We start from the raw sequence: 6,467 nt of genomic DNA, 5'->3' as shown, positions 1-6,467 counted from the left end.
CTGTGGACCGGAAGGTGAGGCCAGTCGTGGCTCCCTTGCCGGAGGGCAGCGAGTTGCGAATAAAGGGGGTTGCGTCGGACCCGAGTTTACGAAATCCGGCCCGCATAGGACACACGTTCACCGACATAACGCTGCGCGAGATCAAAATCGGTGGGGGCGGCTTCCTACTGCTGGCGGAAGAGGACCGTTTTCGGGGAATGCTCGGAAGGCACGGGAAGGCTTTCGCATTCTCACCGGAGGAGATCGGGTGCGTAGACCCGACAGTCGTGGAACCGATGGTGATATTCACGGTACCGCATGTGTCGTGGAGTCTCAAACCAATTCCAGTACCCAGAGCTCACATCCCGAAGCTGATGCAGAAGGTCGAGATGGGAATCCTCGAACCGTCGAGTGCCCCATAATACTCGAATCGGCGGTTTACCGTGCCGAAGAAGGACGGCACGCTACGCTTTATTCAAGACCTGCAGCCGGTCAACAAGGTGACCATTCGAAACGCAGGAATCAGACCGACAATAGATGAGTTCGCGGAGGCCTTCGCCGGAAGGTCGATTTACTCGGTCGGTGATCTCTACTCAGGGTACGATCAGTTTCAGCTTGCCGTAGAGAGCAGAGACATCACGACAATGCGAACTCCTCTCGGCCTAGTACGGATGTGTACCCTGCCGCAAGGAGGGACGAACTCGGTGGCACACATGGTGAACGCAATGAACAAAGTGCTGAGGGATTGTATCCCGGACATCACCATGCCGTTTTTGGACGACGTCCCGATCAAGGGATGCCCGGTGGAGGAAAGGGACGAGACGATCGGACCGGACGGATGCCGGAAATTCGTGGCGACGCACATCGATGACTGCAAGAAGGTGCTGCAGAGGTTGGAGGGCGCGAGGCTCACCTTCTCCGGGGGAAAGTCGGCCTTCGGGCAATCAGAGATCATGGTCGTCGAACACCTATGCGGGCCGTACGGCCGGAAACCATTTCCGACTAAGGTAGAAGCCATCTCCGCGATGAAGAACGACTGTAGCTCGGTCACAGAGGTTCAGAGGTTCTTGGGAGCATGCGCGTTCTACCACATATGGATCCCGCATTACGCTCATGTCGCGGAGCCGTTATACGGGTTGCTGAAAAAGGGGCCAAAATTCGAGTGGAGAGACGAGCATACGGAGTCTGTTCGGAAGATGAAGGAAGCACTTGCCGCGGCTCCGGCGCTCCGAAAGGCTGTCTACGGAAAGAGCACTCCAATTTACGTAACAGTAGACACGAGTCCGACCGGGATCGGATGGGTCGTCAACCAAGAGGACGAGGACGGCATGCGTTCCCCGATCCGGTTCGGCGCGAAGGTCCTCAGCGAGCGACAGCGAGGATATGCCCAGGTTAAACGCGAGCTCTAGGGTATCCTTTCGGCGGTAAAGGCCGATAAAGACTACCTGATCAGGACAGAGGTAATTATCGAGACAGACTACCTGCCGATCCTTGGCATGGTTTCCGGATGCGTGACGTCGGACCTGGCAATGCTCAGGTGGATAGCGTACATCAAGTTCCTGAATCCGGAAATACGACACATTTCCAGGAAAGACAACGCCATGGCCGACATGCTTTCAAGGGCGAGGTTCGAAAACGACGGCGGCATGGTTTCAGAGGACGAGGAAGTCGGCGTGGACTTCTTCGAAGTGGCTTACGTAACAACCGGTAGGGAATGCTCTCCAACGCTTAACGATTTCGACGAGAGCAAGTACGATGGGGAGTGGTTGCAGATCGGCGGGTTCCTGAAAACAATGACACCGGACGCGGCATGGACAATAGACGAGGCCAACCGGATTCGGAAGAAAGCCTACCGATTCTTTCTCCGGGACGGATACATATGGAAGCACCCGAAGAAGAGGAACGGCATCCCGCTCCGAGTGGTGGCGAAGAAGGAGGAATAGGAGGATTTGCTGGCGGCGTACCACGATAGCCCGTGGGCTGGACACCGTGGAACGTGGGCCACGTTCGAAAAGCTAAAGGGGAAGTACTGGTGGCTGGGACTATACCGGGACGTGCATCGGTTCGTGACGACTTGTGAAAGTTGTCAGGTGCACTCCATGATCCGACATCGGGATGAGCTTCAGCCGACCTACCCTCCGACCGTCCACTTCAAGTGGATGGTGGATTTGGTGACGATGCCAATGGGAGTAGGATAGATGCGGTATCTAGTGCTGGCTCGGCAAGATCTAACGAACCAGGTTGAAGGCCGAGCCCTGCAGAACAAGACGACGGCAGCCGTGTGCCGGTTTTTTATTGAGGACGTAGTATGCCGATACGGGTGCGTAGGGAAGATCGTGGCTAACCGTGGTGAGTTGGACGCAGAAGAGGTCGAAGAGCTGTTCGACCGGCTAGGAGTCAAACTTTCGCTCACCACAGCGTACAATCCGGAGGCGAACGGGAAGGTGGAGCGCGGACACGGGCCAATTGTCAAAGCACTAGTACGGGCGTGCGGAGGCCGAGTCGGGGACTGGCCACGGCTGCTACCTTATGCCTTGTGGGCGGACCGGACTACGCACAGTTCGGTAACCGGGTTCATGTCGGCCAAGCTGATGTTCGGACAGAAGCCGATCATGCCAACAGAGCGAACGATCTCCTCGTGGGCCACGGTGGACTTGAGGGATGAGATGAGCCGGGAGGAACTGGTGGCGGCGCGGATTCGACAGCTCGAGCAGAGGCCGGAGGACGTAGAGCGAGCCGCGGAGAAACTTCGGGTAGCAAGGATAAGGAACAAAGCCCGGTTCGACCGAACACACCGGCTCAGGCCAAGGAAGATCGAGGAAGGCGACTGGGTGCTAGTCTATGACAACAGCCTCGACAATCAACACAGGGCTACGTGCTCGATGGTACGAGAATGGCGATACCGGTAGCGGGGAAGAGGATCAAAGCGTTCAAGAAACGGCACGACGGGGAGCCGGAGCTAGGGGGCATGGACAGCAACGACGAGCAGCCCGAGGCGGAGGATGAACCAGTAAACGAGGAATAAAAGCAAGGATCGGTTTTCTCCCGTAGGAACCCAATTTTGGCGCATACCGGTGGATGCGCGGTTAGGTGGGGGTGGATGTCGTGAAGAAAACCGTCCCCAGGCGCAAACCGTGTATAGTGTGTGTGAACCGGCCCTTACACGTGGGCACGTCCCTTGTCGTATAGTAGATAGGTAAGCACAAAGGTTAAATCCTAGGTAGCAATATTCTATAGGGGAAATCGAGGAGTATCTCTGTCCGAAAGGACAGAGAATTAATGTGATGTAAACGGGTGAGACGGCCTCCCTCCTTGAGCTATAAAAGAGAGGGAGACGGGGGAGAGAAGGGATCGCGCGCTAGAGGGGACGAAGTGTTGTCGGACTGGGACCTAGCTCTTCTTCTCTGTCATTCTCCATAGCTTCTTTTGCACATGTTCTTAGGAGGCTGATCCTGGTCCGTGGAACGCCCGTGTGCTTCCGGCAGAATCTCCATCTTGCTCTCTTGTGTGTGTGGGTGATCAAGCGTCGGCATCCATCCCGCCGACCTGATCGGCTGTAACCGTTCGAGTCGTCTGCATACATGCAAATACATACACATATTTATATACATGCGCTAGTGTTCTCAACTCGTGTCTCCTATGTTGTTGGGCCGCGTCCCCGTGCGCTTCTTTGTCTATACGTGTGTGTTCTCTCTCTCTCTCTCTCTCTCTCTCTCTCTCTCTCTCTCTCTCTCTCTCTCTCTCTCTCTCTCCCCTTTTCCTCACCTATTCCTCGGTCCAAGACCCTAGTGGTCCCGCCTTGTTCTCCACACACGCGCGTAACAACGCGACAGCGCGCATCGCCTATTGAGGTATGTGAGCAACACTAAGGATCGGGGACTGTTGTATTGACATGGTGTCAAGGAAATCCTCGTGTGTTTGCGAAAATGAAGTGGGACCACTGAGGTCCTGGACCGGAAGGATTCGAAGGTTGTACTAGCATTAGCGAGAAAGTATTTAAGATAGAGACAGAGAGATTGAGAGACGGAGATTCCAATTATGAGACAGAATGAGAGAGAGAGAGTTCAATTTTAAGAGACAAAATACATCACCAGCAAGATAAGTAAATTTATTATTATTATTTTCTTGATCAGTACATAGCTTTCTTGATCCATTCACTGATTGATTCCTCTTTTCCTTTTCCTCCACTCTTTTATAGATGCCCCCATGCATATGATGCATGTGAGGGTGCAAGACATGCATACAATGCATGTAATGCATGATAACCATGTCACTCATGCAAGCTCTCATGTATGAGAATTTACATATGAAAAAGTATAATGATAAAAATACAACTTTTAAAGAAATGACCTGGCTTTGAGGTAAGTCAATTGTGTTATGTAAGATTGTCCCTCGTGGGAGAGTCGGCTAGCCGAAATTGGTCAGAAAGCCAAAAGAAGAGTCAGTTGGCCGAAATCGACCAAAAAAACCGAAACAAGCATCGATTGTCGAAATCATTCAAAAAGCCGAAAGAAGAGTCAGTTGGCCAAAATAGACTGAAAAGCCGAAATCGGTCAGAAAAAGTCAGTTGGCTGAAATCGATCGGAAAGCCAAATCAAGATTCAATCAAATAGTAGTTGGCCGAATAGAAGTTCAAACAAATACACACATATACATATACATAGTCGTATATATATGTCAGATAACTGAGTCGTTATATCGAGAGAGTTGTATTAGCTACATATATATGTGGGATAACTCAGTGAGAAGAAAACAATGCGAGAAGGGCAAAAGTGAACCCTTTTCAGTTTTCTCATTTCCACATGATTTTCACACCATTTCCGAAAATCTTCACGACAACGGTATAACCGAAAAGCTAGTCGGTTATACGGATGCTGACTGGGTCGATGATGCGTTGTAACGACAGTCCACTTCCGGTTTTATGTTCTCTCTTGGTAGCGCGAATGTTGCATGCAGCAACAAGAAGCAACTGATAGTGGCTTTGTTGAACATTGAGGTTGAGTACCGAGGCACTACTATCGCTACCTATAAAGCCATCTGGCCTCAACGGTTGCTGCAAGCCTCTAGATCTAAGTACCGACTCTGGTCCTGATCTACTACGACAATATGAGTAGCATGCAGTTGGCTAAGAACCCTGTGTTCCATGCTCGCACAAAGCACATAGAAGTGCATTACCACTTTGTGCACTAGCAGGTCCTAAGTGGTGAAGTAACTCCGACATGTTCAAATGGATCAACAAGTTGCCGACATCTTCACCAATCTGCTTGGATCGGAAGGAACAACATCTCGACATGCCGCACTTGAGGGGCAAAACCAGAACTAGGGAAGGCACCGGAAACTAGGAAGAAAAGACCGAAACAAGGGGAGACAGGAAGAAAAAGGAAGTCGAATCGACTGAAAAAGTCGGCACAATGTCATCCGAAAAAGTCGGAACAACTATCAACAGCGGCAGAGTCAAGAAGGACAGAACCAACCGGAAGAAGAAGTCTAACACCCGACCATGGTTTGATGTGGTAAAGGGCCTAAAGATTGAAGACGAATTGGAGACAACCAATTCGGACAAGAGCTGGAACAAATCGGAGGTTACCGATTCGGAGGAGTCGAATCATCAGAAGGTCAAACGAATGGGAAGGAAGCAAAAGTCGACGCCGACACAAAGGAATCGAGGGTCAAGAACCACACAACGACGGAGCTGAGATGACCCCTTATGAGCTGTTGAGAATCGAGCTCAACTTGGTCTAGTGTGTGAACTCACCTTGAGAGTAAATAGACACTCCAACGGTCAAGAGTCACCATTATGTCACCTCTTTGTATTCTAGCATTTAGTATGAGTCATAGAATCATATTCTATGACACATAACTTATGAGCTTTCACATTCCCCATGCCCCATGAGTCTTGTATTAAATGAAGAGAGAGGATGACTATATAAAGCACCCTCCTCCCACCTTGTATAATGTTGAGTCTTTCTCCTTTGTTAACATACTTAACCTTGCGTACCTAACCTTGCGGCAAAAAAGCGCAGTGTTCGGACACTTCCAAAAATTCAAGAATGAAGTCGAGAAAGCCACGGGCCATCATGTACAATGCCTTCGATCGGATGGCGGCAAGGAGTACTTCTCAGGCGATTTCACGGCGTATCTTCAAAAGGAAGGAATTTGGCGAGAATTCACTTGCCGACACACTCCACAACAAAACGGAGTAGCCGAGCGCAAAAATCGGCACATCCTCGAAGTAGCACAGGCCATGATGAACGAGAAGCATATGCCCAAGTCATATTAGGCCGAAGCTGCAAATACGGTCGTCTACCTAATGAACCGATGCACAACATCCGGAGTGCACGAGCTCACTCCGCACGAAAAATACTTCGGAAAGAAGCCGGTGTCGCGTTGTTACGCGCGTGCGTGTAGAAGGGGCGGGACCACGGGGGTCTTGGACTAGGGAGTAGAGGAGAAAGAATAAGATATGTTTGGAAGCTTAGCTCAAGAGG

Source organism: Azolla caroliniana, unplaced genomic scaffold (assembly GCF_043228905.1).
Source record: "Azolla caroliniana isolate FFs.n. ecotype wild unplaced genomic scaffold, voAzoCaro1.0.p SCAF_18, whole genome shotgun sequence".
NCBI classification, from domain to species: Eukaryota; Viridiplantae; Streptophyta; class Polypodiopsida; order Salviniales; family Salviniaceae; genus Azolla; species Azolla caroliniana.
The sequence above is the reverse complement of the archived record's forward strand: the minus strand, read 5'-3'. Positions refer to the sequence as shown.